Source organism: Mustelus asterias, chromosome 28 (genome assembly GCF_964213995.1).
Source record: "Mustelus asterias chromosome 28, sMusAst1.hap1.1, whole genome shotgun sequence".
Taxonomy (NCBI): Eukaryota; Metazoa; Chordata; class Chondrichthyes; order Carcharhiniformes; family Triakidae; genus Mustelus; species Mustelus asterias.
Genome location: NC_135828.1, coordinates 4,873,822 through 4,899,114, shown reverse-complemented (window position 1 = coordinate 4,899,114; position 25,293 = coordinate 4,873,822).

Sequence of the window (25,293 nt, the reverse complement as noted above, 5' to 3'; positions counted from 1 at the left end):
TTGACGAGAATCAGTAGCAACGGACTCGGCTCAAAACTCTTCCCCGCACGGCCAGGAGAAGACAATTAGCTCGCTATTAACGACAGCATTATCCATTCATAAGCTAGGTCGCACATATTAATAATAATAACTCCTTCAACTGTCCCTTAAGTGAACTGATAGATCCCCATAGATAATTGCAATAAGAGTACAGGACAGGTTGTGGTTTTGATGGTTGCAGGTGAGTGACTGGGATCGATACATCAGTGCTCAGTGCCTTCAAACACATCATGTAGAAAAATAAAGATCCAAAAACTGAAGGGCCTCCTCTGCACGGTAGGATTCTATGATTCCATGATATTAACGGTTGGGGGGAAGATTATAGAGTCATAGCGGTATACAGCACAGAGAAAGGCCCTTCAGCCCATCGCATCTGCGCCAGTCACAGACAAATCCCCCAACACTGAGATGGGATTATGACTCTATTGGGCCAAGAGCTGGTAAATATGTTAACAACGTTCAAGGCGTATCTTGATAGACGCATGAATGAGAGGCGAACAGAGGGATAGAAACCGCGGATGGGCAGTAAGTAGTGGGTCTAAATAAGGATGAGGAACCAGCGCAGGCTTGGTGGGCTGAAGGGCCTGTTCCTGTGCTGCATTGTTCTTTGTAAGTGGGATTAGGTGGGATGTCAGGTGTTTCTCACATGTCAGTGCAGACTCGATGGGCTGAAGGGCCTCTTCAGCACTGTGTGCTTCTATGATTCTATGAAATGAATGGTTGGGGGGAGGGGGAGGTTCTATTATAGAGTCATAGACGTACGTAGCACAGAAAAAGGCCCTTTGGCCTATTGCGTCAGCACCAGTCAAAGACAAACCATCCAACCTTTGCAATAGGAATGGTGATAGGTCTGAAGAACACACAACATAGGAACACACCATTCAGCCCAACAATTCCATGCTAGCTCAATGTATAACTTTGTACAAAAGGATGAGGAATATGATGTTGGTGCTCCTGATTTGGCACCACTGAAAGAATGTCATCAGGTCAGCAAAGCAGTTTTGGGAGTTGTACTTTAATTATGGATAGACATGGCAAGGTGGGCTGAATGGCCTCCCTCTGTGCTGTAACTTTTCTCTGGTTCGATGTTGAACATTTCTGTATGTGGAATAGGAAATATGTTGCAGGGCAATAATAAACAAGTGAACATGTGTGAATAAATGGATAGCTCTTCCAAATGGCTAGAACAGGTGTGATGGGCTGAATGGCCTCCTTTAGCACTGTAAGATTCTATGAGGAATAAGCAAACTGGACTTGGGCTTATTGGTTCATTTGAACAATGGGACCTTTGACAATGCAACGCTCCCTCACGACTGCATCAGACTGGGGGGGTGGTGGGGGGGGGGTGCGTAAATGCTGAGTGCTGGAGTGGGGCAGATTCACCAATTTGGTGTCTCAGAAGTGATTACGAACAATACCGACTCAGGGTTCCTTGTAGAGAGTATTCCATTGGTTCCTTCACTCCTAGAAGAAGAAAAACACCAGCAAAAGAACAGTCGGAAAATGTTCAAACTGGACACCCAAATGGGCCCCAACCAGGACGCTATCATTTACATTCCACTTTGAAAAAGTGGGCTTACATGCGATCAAAAATATAAAAGCATCAGCAGGCTACATAGTTCCTGCAGTTGAAAAAACTAAGATGTGTCTTGTACTGCTGCCAAACAACTCAATAAAAAGCTAACTCGCTTGCAATTTACACTCAACCGCAGGACTTTGGAGTTTTATAACGTACACATAATTGGAGGGCAGGACATGTACTGACATTCCTTATTTTGAATCATTTACAGAACATTTCGCAGACTGTAAAAGGACATATGAGAGGGACAATCGCTAAGAAAGTTAGTATTTCAAATTACTGCCACCTTCTTTCTATCAAAAAAACATGGTAGGAAGGGCAATTGAACTTTGCTTCTGACAAGAATCATGAATTTGATTCTCCTGTACAAAATGGATGTCAGCAGTGCTGGTTGCAAGATGGTGGCTTCACTGAATTGTTTCATGAGCAGGTCAAGTACATTCAGCCCATCATGTCTGCACCAGCCCAGAAAGCATTGCCCCGCCTTCCCCCGTAACCCTACACATATTTCCTTTTCAAATAATAGTAAGTCCTCTCCTTTAGCTCCCTCAGTTTGACACATTTATTTATCTGACTAACAGGATGGTCTCTTACGTTCAGGGCGGCACAGTGGCACAGTGGTTAACACTGCTGCCTTACAGTGCCAGGGACCTGGGTTCGATTCCCGGCTTGGGTCACTGTCTGTGTGGAGTTTGCACGTTCTCCCCATGTCTGCGTGGGTTTGCTCCGGCTTCCTCCCACAGTCTGAAAGACGCGCTAGTTAGGTGGATTAGCCGTGCTAAATTCTCCCTCAGTGTCACAAGATGTGTAGGTTTGATGGATTAGCTATGGGAAATGTGTGGGATTACGAGGAAGGGAGAGGACCTGGGTAAGATACTCTGTCAGGGAATGCCTCAATCAAATCTCCACTCAACCTTCTTTTCTCCAAGGGAAACGGTCCAGTAATGGGACGGTCCTCACAAGGTCTCTACCCATCTCCCCACACATTGTCAAGTACTTCCCATTTTTTTTAAAATGGCTATTTTATTCATTTTATTCATAGAATTTTAATCATGGGATCATACCACGCAGAAGAGGCCCTTCAGCCCATTTAGTCCATCCGACACATTAGAAACATAGGTGGAATGGACTGAATTGAACCCATCTGGATCTTCAGAGAATCTGGGTATTCACGCGTTGGTGATGTTTTGGAGGTGTGATGGTTCATGTTTTTAATTATCTCTTCATTTCAATGGCTTTGTTACAGAAGAACCAGAGGCATTACAAAATTCGTGATCAGGAAGATAATGACATTTTCATAGTACATGCAAACATTATTCTTTTATTAATGTTAATGTCTCAATACAAGTTGTAGTGAATCCACAAATGTTTCCCCATCATTAAGGCACAATTTTCCTGTAAAAGTGGCAGCTCCCACTTGGAGGGTAACTCTCCCAGCTCTGACCCAGAGGGCAACTCTCCCAGCTCTGACCCGGAGGGTAACTCTCCCAGCTCCCACTTGGAGGGTAACTCTCCCAGCTCTGACCCAGAGGGTAACTCTCCCAGCTCTGACTTGGAGGGTAACTCTCCCAGCTCTGACCCAGAGGGTAAGTCTCCCAGCTCTGACCCGGAGGGTAAGTCTCCCAGCTCTGACTTGGAGGGTAACTCTCCCAGCTCTGACCCAGAGGGTAACTCTCCCAGCTCTGACCCGGAGGGTAACTCTCCCAGCTCTGACCCGGAGGGTAACTCTCCCAGCTCTGACCCGGAGGGTAACTCTCCCAGCTCTGACCCAGAGGGTAACTCTCCCAGCTCTGACCCAGAGGGTAAGTCTCCCAGCTCTGACTTGGAGGGTAACTCTCCCAGCTCTGACCCAGAGGGTAACTCTCCCAGCTCTGACCCAGAGGGTAACTCTCCCAGCTCTGACCCAGAGGGTAACTCTCCCAGCTCTGACCCAGAGGGTAACTCTCCCAGCTCTGACTTGGAGGGTAACTCTCCCAGCTCTGACCCAGAGGGTAACTCTCCCAGCTCTGACTTGGAGGGTAACTCTCCCAGCTCTGACCCGGAGGGTAACTCTCCCAGCTCTGACCCGGAGGGTAACTCTCCCAGCTCTGACCCAGAGGGTAACTCTCCCAGCTCTGACCCGGAGGGTAAGTCTCCCAGCTCTGACCCAGAGGGTAAGTCTCCCAGCTCTGACCCGGAGGGTAACTCTCCCAGCTCTGACTTGGAGGGTAACTCTCCCAGCTCTGACCCAGAGGGTAAGTCTCCCAGCCCTGACCCGGAGGGTAACTCTCCCAGCTCTGACCCGGAGGGTAACTCTCCCAGCTCTGACCCAGAGGGTAACTCTCCCAGCTCTGACTTGGAGGGTAACTCTCCCAGCTCTGACTTGGAGGGTAACTCTCCCAGCTCTGACCCAGAGGGTAACTCTCCCAGCTCTGACCCGGAGGGTAAGTCTCCCAGCTCTGACCCAGAGGGTAAGTCTCCCAGCTCTGACCCGGAGGGTAACTCTCCCAGCTCTGACTTGGAGGGTAACTCTCCCAGCTCTGACCCAGAGGGTAAGTCTCCCAGCCCTGACCCGGAGGGTAACTCTCCCAGCTCTGACCCGGAGGGTAACTCTCCAAGCTCCCACTCGGAGAGTAACTCTCCCGCCCTGAGTGAGTAGGTTCTGAGTTCAAGTTCCACCGCAGCACAAAAATCGTCACTCCAGCACTGAGGGAAGGCTACGCTGAGGGAAGGCCGTGCTGAGGGAAGCCCGCGCCGAGGGAAGGCCGCGCTGAGGGGAGGCCACGCTGAGGGAAGGCTGCGCTGAGGAAAGGCCACGCTGAGGGAAGGCCGCGCTGAGGGAAACCCGCGCTGAGGGAAGACCGCGTTGAGGGAAGGCCGCGCTGAGGGAAAGCCGCGCTGAGGGAAGGCCACGCTGGTGGAAGGCCACGCTGGGGGAAGGCCGCGCTGGGGGAAGGCCGCGCTGAGGGAAGGCCGCGCTGAGGGAAGGCCACGCTGGGGGAAGGCCACGCTGGGGGAAGGCCACGCTGAGGGGAGGCTGCGCTGAGGGAAGGCTGCGCTGAGGGAAGACTGCACTGAGGGAAGGCCACGCTGAGGGAAGACTGCACTGAGGGAAGGCCACGCTGAGGGAAGGCTGCGCTGAGGGAAGGCTGTGCTGAGGGAAGGCCACACTGAGGGAAGGCTGCGCTGAGGGAAGGCCACGCTGAGGGAAGACTGCACTGAGGGAAGGCCGCGCTGAGGGGACGCTGCGCTGAGGGCAGGCCACGCTGAGGGAAGGCCGCGCTGAGGGAAGCCCGCGCTGAGGGAAGGCCACGCTGAGGGGAGGCCGCTCTGAGGGAAGGCTGCAGTGAGGAAAGGCCATGCTGAGGGAAGGCTGCACTGAGGGAAGGCTGTGCTGAGGGAAGGCCGCGCTGAGGGAAGGCCGTGATGAGGGAAGGACATGCTGAGCGAAGGCTGCACTGAGGAAAGGACATGCTGAGGGAAGGCCGCGCTGAGGAAACGCTGTGCTGAGGGAAGGCTGTGCTGAGGGAAGGCTGTGCTGAGGAAAGGCTGCGCTGAGGGAAGGCCGCGCTGAGGAAAGGCTGTGCTGAGGGAAGGCTGCGCTGAGGGAAGGCTGCGCTGAGGGAAGGCTGTGCTGAGGGAAGGCCGCGCTGAGGAAAGGCTGTGCTGAGGGAAGGCTGTGCTGAGGGAAGGCTGCGCTGAGGGAAGGCTGTGCTGAGGGAAGGCCGCGCTGAGGAAAGGCTGTGCTGAGGGAAGGCCGCACTGAGGAAAGGCTGCGCTGAGGGAAGGCTGTGCTGAGGGAAGGCCGCGCTGAGGGAAATGCCGCACTGAGGGAAGGCCGCACTGAGGGAAGACTGTGCTGAGGGAAGGCCGCGCTGAGGAAAGGCTGTGCTGAGGGAAGGCCACGCTGAGGGAAGGCTGCACTGAGGGAAGGCTGGGCTGAGGGAAGCCAGCGCTGAGGGTAGGCTGTGCTGAGGGAAGGCCGCGCAGAGGGAAGGTTGCACTGAGGGAAGGCTTTGCTGAGGGGAGGCCGCGCTGAGGGAAGGCCGCGCTGAGGGAAGGCCATGCTGAGGGAAGGCTGCACTGAGGGAAGGCCGCACTGAGGTAAGGCCACGCTGAGGGAAGGCTGCACTGAGGGAAGGCCGCACTGAGGGAAGGCCGCACTGAGGGAAGGCCGCGCTGAGGGAAGGCCGCACTGAGTGAAGGCTGTGCTGAGGGAAGGCTGCACTGAGGGAAGGCCGCACTGAGTGAAGGCTGTGCTGAGGGAAGGCTGCGCTGAGGGAAGGCCGCACTGAGGGAAGGCCGCACTGAGGGAAGGCTGTGCTGAGGGAAGGCCACGCTGAGGGAAGGCTGCGCTGAGGGAAGGCCGCACTGAGTGAAGGCTGTGCTGAGGGAAGGCTGCGCTGAGGGAAGGCTGCACTGAGGGAAGGCTGCGCTGAGGGAAGGCCGCACTGAGGGAAGACCGCGCTGAGGGAAGACTGCGCTGAGGGAAGGCCGCTCTGAGGGAAGGCTACACTGTTCTAGGAGCCGCCTTTTGGCTGGGATGCTAAACTGAGGCAGACCCACCCTTTCAAACAGATACAAAAGATCCTGTGGTAACGATTTAGAGAGGCGTGTTTTCCCTGGTGTCCTGGTCAGCATTTATCCCTCAATTAACATCACAAAATCAGACTATCTGCTCAATCTCACATTGCTGATTGTGGGATCTTGCTGTGTGCAAATTGGCTGCTATATTTCCTACATTACAACAGTGATCACATTTCAAGAATGCTTCATTGACTGAAAGGCTCTTTGGGACATCCCAGAATTGTGAGAGACACCGACAGAAATCTATGTCTTTCTTCTGAATGAATGGTTTTCTTCACCTGTTCATTGTTCAGTACACATCAGGCTGTGAAGGAGAATACTCGATGGGGTTTACTCTCTTAGAGACCATCATTTATTTTGGAGCAACATTATTATCTTTTGAAAGGCTGGTGCATGAGCAATTTAAAAAGCAAAAAAGTTTGTTACAAGACTCCTGCTAAGACGGTGTAGGCTTGAAGTTGGAAAATCTCTGAGAGAGAAGTTCATGAGTCTGTGTCCCTTGGGTTGTCATTAGTTCTGAATGATGCGCGTGAGTTGCACAGGTTTCAGCATCAAGCAGTGTGTGATATATTGACAGGAGAGAGGCATTAAGAGTAAATTGTTCAGTTGGAGAGGAGAAGCAAGGAAACATTTCCAAGATTGTCTTCATCGTATTTCAGCCTCTATTCCGGTGGAATCGCTCTCACCTCATGGGCCTGAGTCCCACTCCAGAGTCTTGGGCACGTCTTCCGGGCTGGTATTCTGAGTGCCATTGCTGAGGGAGTGAATCCCACGCACCTCGGACATTCCCTCTTCCACCTTCTTCCATCGGGAAAAAGGTACAAAAGTCTGAGGTCGCGTACCAACCGACTCAAGAACACCTTCTTCCCTGCTGCTGTTAGACTTTGAATGGACCTACCTCACATTAAGTTGATCTTTCTCTACACACTAGCTATGACTGTAACACTACATTCTGCACTCTCTCCTTTCCTTCTCTATGAACGGTATGCTTTGTCTGTATAGCGCGCAAGAAACAATACTTTTCACTGTATACTAATACATGTGACAATAATAAATCAAAATCAAATCAAATCACTGTCAGAGTTGCCATACTTCCTCAGGTGAGATTTAGCTGAGGTCCCATGTTCCCTTGAGGATGGATGCGAATGATCCACTTGAGTGGGGAGGCGAGACCTGATGTAACAACCAGCGTTCTTCCTTGCGAGAATCAGCTATGGTGAACACCTCAGCAAGGTCGATAAAACACACAGAAACACACTTCGGCAGGTAACAGGAGGCTGGCACGGTGGCACAGTGGTTAGCGCTGCTGCCTCACAGCACCAGGGACCCAGGTTCAATTCCAGCCTCGGGTGACTGTGTGGAGTTTGCACGTTCTCCTCGTGTCTGCGTGGGTTTCCTCCGGGTGCTCCGGTTTTCTCCAGGTGCAGGTTTGGTGGATTGGCCATGTTAAATTGCCCCTTAGCGTCCCAAGAAGTGTAGGTTAGGGGGATTAGCAGGGTAAATGTGTGGGGTTACGGGAATAGGACAGCAAGAAGTCTCACAACACCAGGTTAAAGTCCAACAGGTTTATTTGGTAGCACGAGCTTTCGGGGTGCTGCCTCTTCATCGATGAGTCTGATGAAGAGAGGGTTAAGCACAGTCTTGGGCAGAGACCTTTAATCTGTGCTTAACAATCTCTCCACTCACATTGTCTGTACCTTTAAGACTTGATTACCTGTAAAGACTCGCATTCCAACCATTATTTTGTAAATTGAGTTTGTGTCTTTATATGCCCTGTTTGTGATCACAACTCCCACTCACCTGATGAAGCAGCAGCGCTCCGAAAGCGAGTGGCTTGTGCTACCAAATAAATCTGTTAGATTTTGACCTGGTCTTGTGAGACTTCTTACTGTGTTTACCCCAGTCCAACACCGGCATCTCCACATCATTTTAAATGTAACCAGAAGATACACACTGTTTTTAAAGTTTATTTATTAGTGTCACAAGTAGACTTACATTAACACTGTAATGAAGTTACTGTGAAAATCCCCTCGTCGTCACACTCCGGCACCTTTTCAGGTCCACTGAGGGAGAATTTATCACGGCCAATGCAGCTAACCAGCACGTCTTTCGGACTGTGGGAGGAAACCGGAGCACCCGAAGGAAACCCATGTGGACACAGGGAGAACGTGCAGACTCTACACAGACAGTGACCCAAGTCGGGAATGGAACCGGGGTCCCTGACGTCGTGAGACAGCAGTGCTAACCACATTGAGGAGGAAGTCCATTCATCCACCCATAAATACCATCCATTCGCCCCCCCCCGCCCCCCCCCCCCCCCCCACCCCACGGCCCCCACCCTCCACTTTCCAATCTCCAATCCTTAAAATACAGGTCTTTCTCTTTTCAGCACCATCCACTCCAGACTGTTATGGCCCCTATCCAATCTCCTTGGTCATTCATGACAAAGGTTTAAGTAGGATTTGCCTTTTCCAAATCAGAAATGCGTTTAACTATTCCATCTGTGTGCAATGAGGAATCAATCAAACAAGGTTTTCTTCAGTTAAGAAGGAGCTACCAAATTATCATTGGCCGCTAAACCGGAGGGGAAAAAATAATTTTAAAAAGTCACATCTCTTACACACACACATATCAGGAATAAGGAAAGTCTAATTTTTAAAAAAAGGATATATGGCTAAGTGTACTTTGATTCTCCATGAGATGTGGATTTTTAAATGTTGCAGCCAGTTCGTATGATCATTTCATGGATGCAGACACGTGTGAAAAATGTTCCAATTGTTACGAGATCTCCATTTGCTGGTAGACTTCGAGTAAAGTTAACTTCCAAACCGGGTGATACACTTGTTCCAAAGGAGAGAGAGAGGGAGAGGGAGAAAGAGACAGACACTTTCAGTCCCTCTCTTCTATTGGAATCTTTCTTGTAACCACTCTCTCTCTGTAGCGGCTGGCAGCCTTGCCCTGAAATACTTCACCCATTGTGTATCTATGAGTCCCCCAGTACATTTCTGGGGAGTCTCCAGGGGACACGACATCAGAAGCTATGGGCCTTGGAGTTAATGTTGGGTTAATGTCTGCGTAATGTTGTTGCCTGCAGAGAAATTAGACCGTGTGTATCAGTTGTTAGACCTGATGAAATTCATGTACACATTTTTAAAGCAATTATAGTGGTTACATTCAATCCAGGCACACAAATTGTTTCTAATTTAATGCAAACATTCGTATTAATTGCATTCTGTCACTCTGTGTGTCAGACTAAAAGCTCCACTAGACCAGTTATTCTGACAGACATATTGTAATTTTCAAATGTACCGTGTGGTGATCAGAAGTTACAACCGCCTGAACCCTGGCAAATGGCGAGAACTGCAGCATGCACTGCCCAGTGTGCCGAGCTGATAAGGACATTTTTGGCTCTGGCTTCAAACCCTTTTCAGATGAGTTACTCAAGACAAGAACCATCACATTACTGAAGGGCTGGGAAATTCATTCACACCTTGCCCTGATTATTCACTAGGGCATCTCAAGCTGAGAGGTCTCTGGGACATGGGAATAAATCCAGGTGCACAATGGCACCCACCTACAGGAGCACATATAAACATTGGAAATAGAAGCAGGAGTAGGCCATTCAGCCCTTCAAGCTGCTCCCCCATTCATTCTGATCATGGCTGATCATCAAATTCAATATCCTGACCCCACCTTCCTCCCATATCCCTTGATCCCTTCAGCCACAAGAACTATATCTAATTTCTTCTTGAAATCACACAATGTTTGGCTTCAACTACTTTCTGCGGTGGTGAAGTCCACAGATTCACCATTCTCTGAGTAAAGAAATTTCTCCTCACCTCAATCATAGAATCCTACAGTGGATTCTATGAATGACAAGGAGGCCCTTCAGTCCATTGAATCTGCACCAACCAAAATCCTACCCAGGCCCTATCCCCATAACCCCATGCATTTACCCTAGATAGTCCCCTGACACCAAGGGGCAATTTAACTTCGCCAATCCACCGAACCTGCACATCTTTGGACTGTGGGAGGAAATTGGAGCACCCAGAGGAAACTCACACAGACATGGGGAGAATGTGCAAACTCCACACAGACAGTGACCCAAGCCGGGAATCGAACCTGGGTCCCCGGCCCTGTGAGGCAGCAGTGCTAGCCACTGTGCCACTGTGCCATCCCACTCATAAAACATTTAACCCTTATCCTCAAAGTATGAGCCCTGCAATAATCTGCCTTCCTATCATTGCTGCCAAAATGGATAACCTCACATTTATCCACATTATACTGCATCTTCCATTTCATATGCTCACTCACTCAGTCTGTTCAAATCACGCTGAAGCATCTCTGCATCGTCCTCACAGCTCACGCTCCCCCCCCCCAACCTTGTATCATCTGCAAATTTGGAGATAATATATTCAGTTCCCTTTTCCAAATCATTAATATATAATGTGAACAGTTGGGGTCCTAGCACAGATCCCTGCAGAACCCCACTAGTCACTGACTCCCAATCAGAAAATGACCCATTTATGCCAACTCTTTGCTTCCCATCTGCTAACCAGCTTTCTATCCATCTAAAGACATTACCTGCAATCCCATGTACTTGAACTTTACAACGTGGTCTGCTATGTCAGACCTTGTCGAAAGCCTTCTGAAAGTCTAAATAAACCACATCCACTGGTTCAGTCAACTCTACTCGTTACATCCTCAAAAAATTCCAATAGATTCGTCAAACATGATTTCCCTTTTGTAAATCCATGTCTGATTATACCACTGCCTTCCAAATGCCGAGTTATGAAATCCTTGATAATAGACTCTAGCAACTTCCCCAGTACCGACGTTAGGCTCACTGGTCTATAGTTCCCTGTTTTTCTCTCGACCTGCCTTTTTGAATAGTGGGTTTATGCTAGCTACCATCCTTGTGACATACCTGCACTGGAATATTCACAGTATGCAGGATACAGACTTTAGTACCGGAATTCTACCGCCTCGCCTGCCACGGAATCGGAGCGGGCGAGGGGCGGGCAACGGAAATGTCCGTTGACCTCGGGCAGGAATTTCTGGTCTCGTTCGAGCAAGGCCGTAAAATCCCACCCCATAAATCAGAGCATTTTCCATTGGTTGGGAATGAAACTCCTCTTCACCACGAGTCATTCCGATGGACTAAATGAGAAAAATGTTCATTGCTTCCGGCGAACTGCTTTGTCAATTAAGTGGAGGCAACTCACCAAAATATGTTTAAAGATACAAGAACTGCTAAGTGTTGGATGGAGGGGCTATCGTTCCTATTTTATTCCAAATCCAATATTATCTTCAAAAAGTCTTCTAAAACCATCATGGAAATTTAATTTTAATAAAATATTAATCTGCCGGAGTGCTGATGGCTGCTGTGTGGAAGCCTAAGAGAATATTTCAATCTCCCCTCGTGTACAATGTTTGATAAAATTAAATTTCTCATTTACTGATGCGATTATTTAAATGCAATGAAATTGGAATAAGCTTAATTAGCTCATGTCCTTCATTGGATGACCATGGACTTAACTTCAACTAAATTTACTGCGTGCTATTCGGGGGGCGCTGGCAAGTATCTTGGAGAGGGATTTAGTTCTTTTATCAATACACTCTTCTTACTCCTACAATAACATACATCCCTTTCTGCCTGAAAGGCTAGGGTGATGAATAATTCTACTCTCTGCTCTCAAGATAACAACAGGAGGAGGCCGTTTAACCCCTCGGGTCCATTACACTATTCAATAAGATTATGGCTGATCCGTCACCAAACTCCATTAGACTTCACTAGACTTTTGTGAATCAATGTGGGTTAATCCTTTAATTTCAAAATTTACAATTTATCTTCACAACATTATTGTTATTGATAACATTTAAAAGGCATTTGGACAGATACGTGGATAGGAAAGGTTTAGAGGGACATGGGCCAAATGCAGGCAAATGGGGTTAGCTTAGATGGGCATTTTGGTCGGCATGGACCAGTTTGGGCCCAAGGGCCTGTCTCCGTGCCGTAGATTCTATGATCATTGTCATTTGCAGAAGTGAGTTCCAAACATGTCCTGTCCTGTGGTTGAAGAGGATTTTGCTAATTTCACTCATAGAATCACAGAATCCCTACAGTGCAGGAGGAAATCATTTGACCCATCGAGCACAAACCCCCCGTAACCCTACATATTTACCCTAGCTAGTCCCCCTGACACTAAGGGGCAATTTATCATGGCCAATCAATCTAACCTGCACGTCTTTGGAGTGTGGGAAGAAACCCACAGAGACACAAGGAGAACGTGCAGATTCCACACAAACAGCCACCCAAGCTGGGAATCGAACCTGTATCCCTGGCGCCGTGAGGCAGCCGTGCTAACCACTGTGCCACCGTGCCACCCTCCTGAGAGATTTAGCTCAAAGTTTTAGACTCTACTCTCCGCTATTCTGAAAGACACAGGTAAATTTATTCAAAGGACTAGAGGCATAGACTATTTTCTAAATGGGAAAATGCTTCGGAAATCAGAAACACAAAGGGATTTGGGAGTCATTGTTTAAGATTCTCTTAAGGTTAACGTGCAGGTTCAGTTGGCAGTTAGGAAGGCAAATGCAATGTTAGCATTCATGTCGAGAGGGCTAGAATACAAGAGCAGGGATGGACTTCTGAGGCTGTATAAGGCTCTGATCAGACCCCATTTGGAGTTTTGTGAGCAGTTTTGGACCCCATATCTAAGGAAGGATGTGCTGGCCTTGGAAAGGGTCTACAGGACGTTCATAAGAATGATCCCTGGAATCTTGTCGTATATAGCTTGTCGTATGAGGAATGGTTGAGGACTCTGGGTCTGTACTTGTTGGAGTTTAGAAGGACGAGGGGAGATCTGATTGAAACTTACAAGATACTGCGAGGCCTGGATAGAGTGGATGTGGAGAGGATGTTTCCACTCGTAGGAAAAACTAGAACCAGAGGGCACAACCTCAGGCTAAAGGGACGATCCTTTAAAACAGAGATGAGGAGGAATTTCTTCAGCCAGAGAGTGGTGAATTTGTGGAACTCTTTGCTGCAGAAGGCTGTGGAGGCCAGGTCATTGAGTGTCTTTAAGACAGAGATAGATAGGTTCTTGATTAATAAGGGGATCAGGGGTTATGGGGAAAAGGCAGGGAATGGGGATGAGAAAAATATCAACCATGATTGAATGGCAGAGCAGACTCGATGGGCCGAGTGGCCTAATTCTGCTCCTATGTCTTATGATCCTATGGTCTTACGGACTATCATTAACTATCAAACAAGGAATGAAGGAGGAAGAGATTCAGACAGTGAACAGGACAATCACAGGGAAAGCCTTTCGCTCTTTACTTACCAGGTCCTTGCAGATTGGTGAGCTGACTGGTGCAGTTATAGCCAGACCTGGAATTGGCCACTGATTATCGTGACTGCCAGTTGATAGTAAATAAGATGCTCAAGAAGTCATGGAACATCTGGAATCCTGGATCTTACGTTACATTATCAATGCTGTTCCTTTGTGCAAATGACTAGGTTCATCCAATATTCTTTTCCGCCTTCCGGATGTGCATCTTACTGCTTATAGATATTGTTTCATTCATCCCTTCCATTCCCCTACTTGCTCCCCCGCACTCCCCCCCCCCATCTCCTCATCTTCCCACCATCCTGTCATCACCTCCTCAACAACCTCCGTCACACTTCCATCATCACCCCCCCACTGCCCGTTGACTCTGTCACCATCCCGTCACCCCTCCCCACCATGTTACCCCCCTCACGTCTACATCAATGGGGACAAAGTAGAAAGGGTCGAGAGCTTCAGGTTTTTAGGTGTCCAGATCACCAACAACTTGTCCTGGTCCCCCCATGACGACACTATAGTTAAGAAAGCCCACCAACGCCTCTACTTTCTCAGAAGACTAAGGAAATTTGGTATGTCCATTAAACTCTCACCAACTTTTACAGATGCACCATAGAAAGCATTCTTTCTGGTTGTATCACAGCTTGGTATGGCTCCTGCTCTGCCCAAGACCGCAAGGAACTACAAAGAGTTATGAATGTAGCCCAGTCCATCACTCAAACCAGCCTCCCATCCATTGACTCTGTTTACACTTCCCACTGCCTTGGAAAAGCAGCTAGCACAATCAAAGACCCCACGCACCCCGGACATTCTCTCTTCCACCTTCCTCCGTCGGGAAAAAATGCAAAGGTCTGAGGGCACGGACCAACCGACTCAAGAATAGCTTCTTCCCTGCTGCCATCAGACTTTTGAATGAACCTACCTCGCATTAAGTTGATCGTTCTTTACAACCTAGCTATGACTGTAACACTACATTCTGCACACTCTCCTGTCCTTCTCTATGAACGGTATGCTTTGTCTGTATAGCGCGCAAGAAACACTGCTTTTCACGGTATACTAATACAATTGACAATAATAAATCAAATCAAATCAAAGCCACACCCCCTGTCCACATCCTCCCCACCCATCACCAGCCCACCACACCCCCCCCACCCCCCCCACCCCCTCCACACTCGCCACCATGGAATACAAAGGCTGTACGGCCTCCAGCAAGTTGTCCTACTCAACACTGTATTAACCTTGATTCCATGTGGGAATTACACTTTTTAACGCAGGATTAGCTATTTCAAACCACAAATTTAATCTCTGCAAGTGGTGGCTTCAAGACCATGTTGGAATAGGGAATAAACACAAACAGGAATCATGCCATCTAACCCTCTTCTTAAAGAGAAAAAAAGTTTATTTATTCGTCGCAAGTAAGGCTTACATTAACACTGCAATGAAATTACTGTGAAATTCTCCTAGTCGCCACACTTTGGATCAATGCACCTAACCAGCACGTCTTTCAGACTGTGGGAGGAAACTGGAGCACCCGGAGGAAACCCACGCAGACACGGGGAGAATGTGCAAACTCCACACAGACAGTGACCCAAGCCGGGAATCGAACCCCGGTCCCTGGCGCTGTGAGGCAGCAGTGCTAACCACCGTGCCACCGTGCCGCTCTTCGTAACAAAGCCTTTATGTTAAGCAAGTTACTGGGATGTTCCACATCTTTCATACACAGTGCATTGAGCCAAACAAAATATTCTGAATCATCTCAGCACTCTGTCCCAACAAGGTGAACAGCAACCAGAGTTCATTTCTCCAATTAAACACATCCAAAGATAATTTTTTTAGATAAGTTGCAAAATCAAGTTGTCAAACCACAAGGTAATGAATGCAGGTGAAGCAATGAGATGCTTAATTGATTGTATTAGGACCTGGGTATCTGCATTAATGATGGTGAAATTCCTGCCAGTACAAGGGAAGTGTTTGTTCTGTAATAATAAGGTAGCAGTCTTCGATATTCATGGACACACTCCAGATCTCATAAATATGAAATCAGAGATTAAAGTTTGTATTTGAATTTGTTCGACAGTTAATTGCAATCCAAGACCGAATGAAGATACGAAGAACCTTACCAACAGTTTCCTGAGCAGCAAGTGATAGTCCCTTCTCCACTCAGTTCCACCATCAGCCTGATTATTATTGGGTGCTTAGGATCCCTATGGTGCAGAAGGAGGCCATTCGGACCATCAGGTCTGCACCGATTCTTACCCAAGCTTGCCCTGTAACCCTATATATTTACCCCACTAATCCCCCCAACCTAGATATCTTGACACACTAAGGAGCAATTTAGCACGGCCAATCTACCTAACCTGCACATCTTTGGAGAGTGGGCGGAAACCGTGGCACCCGGAGGAAACCCACGCAGACATGGGGAGAATGTGCAGACTCTGCACAGATGGTGACCAAAGGCCGGAATCGAACCCGGGTCCCTGGCACTGTGAGGCAGCAGGGCAGCAGTGCTAACCACTGTGCCACCGTGCCACCCACATCCAGTGTTGATCTAGGGGATGTCTCTAAACTGCTGTCTTAAACTCATAGTTTCATTGAAGTCAGGGAACATCTATAAAAAACTGGCACTATCGTGATGAAAAATGTGCTCAATGGACAGAAACAACCTGTTTGGTTGTTTGTTGTGTAGAGATTTTCTTTGATGCAGCGGTTCGGGAAGACGGTGCGCCACCGCCTTCTCACGGGCAACTGGAGATGGGCATCAAAAATACAGGCCTAGCCAATGACGCCCACATCCCATTAATAATTTTTAAAACTCCAATTCCCTTGCAATAAAGGCCGATATTAATAGAGGTTTATAAAATGATGAAGGGGATAGATAGAGTGAACGTTCAAAGACTATTTCCTCGGGTGGATGGAGCTATTACAAGGGGGCATAACTATAGGGTTCGTGGTGGGAGATACAGGACGGATATCAGAGGTAGGTTCTTTACGCAGAGAGTGGTTGGGGTGTGGAACGGACTGCCTGCAGTGATAGTGGAGTCAGACACTTTAGGAACATTTAAGCGGTTATTGGATAGGCACATGGAGCACACCAGGATGATAGGGAGTGGGATAGGTTGATCTTGGTTTCAGATAAAGCTCAGCACAACATCGTGGGCCGAAGGGCCTGTTCTGTGCTGTACTGTTCTATGTTCTATTCCATTTTGCATTCTTACTTGTTCACTGCACCGGCATGCTAAATTAATGTGAATCTTGTTACAAGTCTACATAAAATCCCTCTGAAAAGAGCGGTCAACTTTCTTCACCCCCTCTCCCAGGCTTCACGTGGCCTAAGAATCGGAAACGGTAAAGGAGGGGAAGAAGAAAGCAGAAAGAGAGAGAGAGAGAAACAAAAAGTTAGATCGGCAGAGTAATAAGATGGAAAGGAAAATGTAAAGCAAAGGTTTACGCAGATAGAAAATGATTAATTCTGTGCCCCACTGAAATGAGCTTGATCTGTGCAGAAGTCTTTGTTCATCACATTCCGTTCACATCTTTGTTGATGCCAAAGACACCCAGCATTTTCATCTGGCGTCACACAGCTGCAGGTCTGTTCATGCCAGCCTCGCTCGCCTCTACGCAAGCTGTGTTGCTCCTAGCTATCTTCTAGCTGCTGCCAGCGTTACACCGAAGAATTCCCCGGAGATTTAATTGATTATAAAGGTGTGATTCGGAAACAACTGAGCCACAAGGAGCCTGGAGCAGAATCCAGCTCTCCAAGCTCGGTCACTAATTGAAATTCCTGCATTTGAACTCCCTCGCAACTTCAAAAGCATCGGCTGTGCCTCAAGTAGGTGGGACCCTTGCCTCTGAGTCGGGAGAGTTGTAGCTTCGTAGTCCCACTCCAAATACTTGAGCCCAAAATTTATGCTAGCGCGACTGAGGGAGTGCTGCACTGTCAGAAGCGTCATCTTGTGGATGAGATGTTGAATTGAGTTTCCCCTCTCAGATGCACTTTCAATCATAGAATCTCTACACTGCAGAAGGAGGCCGTTGAGCCCATCAAACCAGCACTAACAACAATGGGCGGCATGGTAGCACTGCTGCCTCACAGCGCCAGGGACCTGGGTTCGATTCCCGGCTTGGGTCACTGTCCGTGCGGAGTTTGCACATTCTCCCCGTGTCTGCGTGGGTTTCCCCCGGATGCTCCGGTTTCCCCCCATATTCCGAAAGATGTGCTGGTTGGATGCATTGACCCGAACAGGCACCGGACTTCATTGCAGTATTAACGTAAGCCTTACTTGTGACTAATAAATAAACTTTAAAATAATCCCATCCAGGCCCTAACTCCGTAACCCCAAGAATTTACCCTGCCAATGCCTTGAACTAAGAGGCAATTTAGCAAGGCCAATCCCCCTAACCTACACATCTTGAACACTAAGGGACAATTTAGAATGGCCAATCCACATAACCTGCACATCTTTGGAGTGGGAGAGGAAACTGGAGCACCGGAGGAAACCCACACAGACACGGGAGAACGTGCAGACTCCACACAGTCACCCGAGGCTGAGACATAAAAGATTCTGGATGTTATTTTGAAGAAGTGTGGGTTGTTATCCCCAGTGTCCTGGCCAATATTGATCCCTCAACTCACATCACAAAAAGAGGTTATCTGATCATTATTGCAGTGTATGGGACCTTACTGAGCGGATATTGGCTGCCAAGATTCTGATGCTAGTATTGCATCTAGTGCGTCTATCAAATGTCCATTGCACATCAGAATGCCAAAACATCCCTTAAACATAGGGAAAGAAAGGCTATAATTTCTTGCTGGTTTTTCTAACCTTGCGATAAGTTGGGTTTTCCGAACGTATGGTCCTGGATTTGTGGAAAAGTCCTGATTAATCATTTTTGGAAGTGTATCGATTTGGTCTTACAGGACTCTACAACAACAACTTCCATTTATAAAGCATTCTTTAATATGTAAAAATATCTCCGCTGTCATTGACAAAAGGAACATCGAGACGGTATAAGATGATGTTAGAAATGGTGACCAAAATCCTGAACAATGTGATGGGATGAAGAAAAATCTGGAAGTCAGAGAAGAAAGTGGAACAGCAGGAGAATTTAGGAAGCAAATTCCAGACAACTGTTGAAAAGAAGAAACAAGCTCTCAAAATTTTTCATCTTGCACTCATCAGGACGTAGGCAAGAATACCAAATTTTAAAGGTGAGCAACCACTTATACTGCAGGAGGAAAGGATGGTGATTGATCAGCAAGTCAACTCTGATTGGTTGAGATGATGATATGGAGTATGCACCAGGGAACCCATGCAATGCATATTGTTGCTTCCTTTGAAATTTGGTATTCTTGCATCTGTCCTGATGAGTGCAAGATGTAAAACTTCAGCATCACATTTCACTTTCCAGCAATACTCAAAATCTCAGAGTGTGGGGATTAGATTGCTGAACGCATTGCAGCCACTGGTGCAGCAAAGAGAAGAGAATGTATAGAAATGTATAGGGGGAATGTATAGCAATGTATAGAAATGTATATGAGGAATGTATGGGAATGTATAGATGAATGTATGGTAATGTGTAGGAGGAATGCATATAAATGTGAAGGAGGCATGTATGGAAATGCACAGGAGGAATGCACAGGAATGTATAGATGAATGTATAGAAATGTATATGAGGAATGTATAGGAAGCAACCTTTGTATAAGCATGAAAGGAAAATAGAACTTTGCTAAAGAACCAGGTCAAATGTGCCTTTGTATCGGAATATCCAGCTCACGGTGTTAACAGAGTCCATCTATAAATAATTCTCAGTGGACTGACCACTCAGGGACGTCTGTACTTTTTAAAATCCAAAAGCTCGAAACTGTAGGAAAAAAAAGTTAATCATATCCTGCTTGGTTTTTGAAATTGCAGCACAGTCCAGGTAAAGGCTTGTCAAACTTTGCCGGAGAAATAACAATGTGATAAAGACACAGAGGGAGGGATTTTCTGGCTGCCCTCACCCAAAACGGGAAAATCCCATCCGAGGTCAAAGGACCCCCCCCAACCCGCTACAATTCCCATGGCGGGCGGAACGCAAACATTCCCCCACAGTTACCTGTGCATCAACTTAGGTGTAATAATTAGGCGTGTACGCTTGCTTTTAATAATGCTTTTGTTAATACAATGCCATTCGACCTCCCTGGCCCAGTACGGTTCAATCTCATTCCAGCATGTAGTCATTACTGTTTAGAGACGTTTAAAAAATCCATGTTTTTCCGTTCTTTGTTTCCTCTTTCTCACAACCCAATCATTCTTTCTCTCGCTTTATATTACTTTCTGTTTCCTCCCCCATCGTTCCTCTGTTCCATTACCAATCCTTGAGCGCGATTTGACTATGGAGATAAAGTGTTGGTCACAGCATTCTGGACCAGGCTGCACAAACAAGGGCTGTTTTCTCTGGAGCAATGGAGGCTGAGGGGAGACCTGATAGAAATCTATAAAATAATGAGAGGCACAGTTAGGGTTGACAGTCAGAATGTTTTCCCCAGAGTTGAAATGTTTAATACTAGGAGGCATGCACTTAAGGTGAGGGGAGGGGGGGTAAGTTCAAAGGAGATGTGAGGTGCAAGTTTGCTGCACAGAGGATGATAGGTGTCTGGAACGCGCTACCAGCGGTGGTGGTGGAGGCAGATACGATAGGGCCATTTAAGGGGTTTTTGGATGAGCACATGAATATGCGAGGAATAGAGGGATATGGGATAAGGGGAGGCAGAGGGATTGGTTTAATTTAGTGTCATGTTCAGCACAACATCGTGGGCCGAAGGGCCTGTTCCTGTGCAGTACTGTTCTATGTTCTATGTTCTATTCACTGATGTCCCAGATGCCCTGCTGCCATCACAACTCTATCATCAGCTCACACCCGCAGCAAGTTAGACCAATAGGCGTTTTCAAGCTAAACGGTGCAGGGCAAAGTCTACATCATGATGCACACTGTGTTCCAACAAGACTGGGCCAATGATGCCTTCTCAATGGACCAATAGCATTTGCATTATAGTTGGCAAGAATGGACGCGAGGCTAATGCGTCCATTCTCATCAGCTCGGCTCAATGTGTGTTCCCAATCTCTCTATAAATTATTGTCGAAAACCCATTTTTCCTTTCAATACAAACTGCACTAACAGATTAATGGGATGATGAAGATTGCTCGCATTACACGCTGAACACCCTATGCAAGGCAGAAGGATTAATAAACTGTTTCTGCTGGTTTAATGAGGAAGGCTGTCAATAAAGATTTACGGCAAATGAATTGCAATCAATACTTGGCCTGTAATTAAGGGAATAAAATGCTTGGGAAGGATTGCAATGAAAGGAGGGACTGGCGTCTAAAGGGCGAACAGGGTGATAAAATGTTAAGTGTTGTGAGTGTCAACCAATACATCACAATCTGTAATACATCTGAAAAATTGTGTTCCCACCTCCTCCCCTTCACCTGCAGACATCTTTCCTGGACACAGACACATCAAGAAAACTCGGTGATTGGATCAAAGGGTGTTTTATTTCTGGATTGATTTGATTTATTATTGTCACATGTATTAACATACAGTGAAAAGTATTGTTTCTTGCGCGCTATACAGACAAAGCATACCGTTCATAGAGAAAGAAATGAGACAGTGCAGAATGTAGTGTTACAGTCCCAGTCTTTCTCTACACCCTCTACACTAGAGTGTAGAGAAAGATCAACTTAGTGCGAGGTTGGTCCATTCAAAATCTGACAGCAGCCGGGAAGAAGCTGTTCTTGAGTCGGTTGGTACGTGACCTCAGGCTTTTGTATCTTTTTCCCGAAGGAAGAAGGTGGAAGAGAGAATGTCCGGGGTGCGTGAGATCCTTAATTATGCTGGCTGCTTTGCTGAGGCAGGGGGAAGTGTAGACAGAGTCAATGGATGGGAGGCTGGTTCGCGTGATGGATTGGGCTACATTCACGACCCTTTGTAGTTCCTTGCGGTCTTGGGCAGAGCAGGAGCCATACCAAGCTGTGATATAACTAGAAAGAATGCTTTCTATGGTGCATCTGTAAAAGTTGGTGAATCGTAGCTGACATGCCAAATTTCCTTCATCTTCTGAGAAAGTAGAGGCATTGGCGGGTTTTCTTAACTATAATGACGGCATTGGGGGACCAGGACAAGTTGTTGGTGATCTGGACACCTAAAAACTTGAACTTCAGAGGGAAGCAGAGCTTGTAAACTCAGCAAAGATCAGGTTAAATCATCTAATAATCATCTAATAAGGTCTCAAGTCCCTCCACCTTGGCCAAAGCTCCTGGGGCCTGGGCAGGAGCTGGTAAAGCTCAGCTCCACTTACAACAGGCTACGAGTCCTTAGCTGTGCTGGGAGTGGGAAGGTGAGATCTAGTCAGTATTGAACTCCTTGTGGTTGAAAGTTGAAATCATTTGAGAAAATTGTTAACAGCAGAATTAAACAGGGTCCTTTCCCAGAATGAATAGTCTGTTCTGTGTCCTTAGCTTGACTGTCACTGACCAGGGTGTCACCTGGCACTGTTACATCTGTCGCAGTAAACACTTCTATCGGCGACGCAGAGAGTTTAGCCTTCCATCAGTTAAAGCCGTGTATTGGACTGACACAATAGGGATGATGGTGTCAGGTCAGTTCTTGCCTTCATGCGGTGCGGGGAGGATGTGGGTTGAAAACCATTGCGGGCAGGGGTGTCACTCATGTCCACATGGTGTTGTCAGTCTAAACCGGGTGGGAGGCAGCTCATTGGCTGGGATCTTTTTACAATTCACAGGGTCAACGAATGGCCAACTGGGAAAATCATAGAACCATAGAATCCCTGCAGTGCAGAAGGGGACCATTTGGCCCATCGAGTCTGCACTAATTCTCCGATAGAGCATCTTACCCAGACCCAATCTTCATAACCTCACATATTTACGCTACTAATCCCCCTAACCTACACAACTTAGGTCACTAAGGGGCAATTTAGCACGGCCAATCCACCTAACCTACACAACATGGGACACTAAGGGGCAATTTAGTGTGGCCAATCCACCTAACCTGCGCATCTTTGGGCCATGGGAGGAAACCGGAGCACATACTCAGACATGGGGAGAACGTGCAGACTCCACACAGACAGTGACCCAAGCCGTGAATCGAACCCGGGTCCCTGGCGCTGTGAGGCAACAGTGCTAAACACTGTGCCACCATGCATTCCCTTTACCCAGGAGAGTGGTTAGAAGGAGGAACTGTGTGGAGTAATTGAAGTGAATAGGGCAGGTGTCTTTAAGGGGAAGCTGGATAAATATATGAGGGAGAATCATAGAATCCTTACAGTCTAGAAGCAGGCCATTTGACCCATCAAAAAGGGTATGATAATAGGGTGTGGAGAAGAGGGGTAGGAAAGGGCTTGTGTGGTACATAACTAGCGGTGTGGACCATGCAAGTTGTATGGCCTGTTTATATGTAAACCATGTGTAAGTCAACCTTTGACAGTTATCAAGATTAATATGGAGAAAGCGTGGGACTAACTGGATGGATCTTTCAAAGAACCAGTAGGGATCAGATGGGTCAAATGGCCTCCTTCTTTGCTGTAAGATTCAATGACATTGGCCATCAGTGGCCGCACTTCCATCATTGAATTCCTAAAACACTTGATTCTTTGTTTGGTTAAGCGTGACCACACTTTGGAAAATGTGGGGCTTTCAGCATTTAGCTCACTTTTACAGACGCTCCTCATCTCTTCCCCGGAGGCTGATGCTTGCTTATTGTAAAAAAAAACCTTTGCTAAAGGATTAGCATCTCTTGCTGACACACACATGCCGGGTTTTTCCATGTCCTTTAAACTCTGCTACAGGTCAAATTCATAAAATGACACTGGGCTATGAAAGTGGACAGTTTGCAACAAAACATCTGACAAGCTGTCGAAATCCATCAGATGCGTTTCTTTCTCGGTTTCCAAATGAATATATGTTGCCAACACCGATTGTTTAAGAGGGGGAGTAGCAGGAAATTGTTTGTCTGCTCACGCAGCGTTCCAAATCCAACTCCCATTCTCCCAACGTTCCTCCAAGGAACTGTCACTGGGCTGGAGATTCAGAGACACACAGACACAGAGATAGAGAGACAATGAGACACAGATACAAAGAATGTGACACAGACTCAGAAACACAGACACAGAGGCACAGAGAATATGACATGGACTCAGAGACACAGAGACACAGATAGAGACACAGAGAATGTGACACAGACTCAGAGACACAGACTCAGAGACAGAGGCACAGACTCAGAGTCACAAAGAGACAGAGACAGAGACACAGACAGAGACACAGAGAATGTGACACAGACTCAGAGACACAGACTCAGAGTCACAAAGAGACAGAGACAGAGACACAGACAGAGACACAGAGAATGTGACACAGACTCAGAGACACAGACTCAGAGTCACAAAGAGACAGAGACAGAGACACAGACAGAGACACAGAGAATGTGACACAGACTCAGAGTCACAAAGAAACAGAGACACAGACAGAGACACAGAGACGCAGACAGAGACACAGAGAATGTGACACGGACTCAAAGGCACAGACTCAGAGACACAAACTCAGAGAAACAGACGCAGACACACAGACACAGAGACATTATCACTCTGCCACAATCTCCCCTGAAGTGATGGGCCTTCCCAAAAAGTGGCCACGCCAGTCTCTCATTGGCCTTCCAGTCGATGGGATGAGCCCCCCTCTCCCCCGCCTCCCCCTCCATGAAACAAACCCCTCAATGTTCTAACCCAAGAAACAATATCGGTGGATGAAAAGGAAAATAAGGTCATAGCCGAAAAGAAATTTTTCTTTTGATCTCTTATAGCAAAGAAAATAACAATTATCCATTTTTAGCAATCAGCGGGATCATCAGGGTAATTAATGGGAAATCAATAGAGATTGGCTTCATTATACTGGGGTCAGCAAATATCTAGCAGTCTGCAGCCTGATACCGAGGGTGGCCAAGTCTGTGCAACTATTCATCACACCGCTGATTCATTCCCAACTTCTCAGTAGATTTCAGTTTTGCAGAGAATTGATTGCAGGGTGGTATTGACCATAGATTAACTGTGGGGTTGCAAAGTAGTCCTCACTCCAAGATACCCCCCTGTCATGGAGGTGGACATGGAGAGGCAGCCAGGTCAACTCGAGAGGATACTCCCCTTAAATCCAAAGATGCGCGGGTTAGGTGGATTGGCCATGCTAAATTGACCCCAGTGTCAGGGGGATTAGCAGGGCAAATAAGAGGGGTTATAGGAATAGGGCCTGGGCGGGATTGTTGTCGGTGCTGACTCGATGGGCCAAATGGCCTCCTTCTGCACTGTTGGGATTCTATGATTCTATAAATCATAGACGCAAAAGCCCAGTCTGCAGGTACAACAGGTGATCAAGAAGGCAAATGGGATGTTGGCCTATATTGCGAGGGGGATAGAATATAAAAGCAGGGATGTCTTGATGCACCTGTACAGGGCATTGGTGAGGCCGCAGCTGGAATACTGTGTGCAGTATTGGTCCCCTTATATGAGGAAGGATATATTGGCATTGGAGGGAGTGCAGAGAAGGTTCACCAGGTTGATACCGGAGATGAGGGGTTTGGATTATGAGGAGAGGCTGAGGAGATTGGGTTTGTACTCGTTGGAGTTTAGAAGGATGAGGGGGGATCTTATGGAGACTTATAAGATAATGCGGGGGCTGGATAGGGTGGAGGCGGAGAGATTCTTTCCACTTAGTAAGGAAG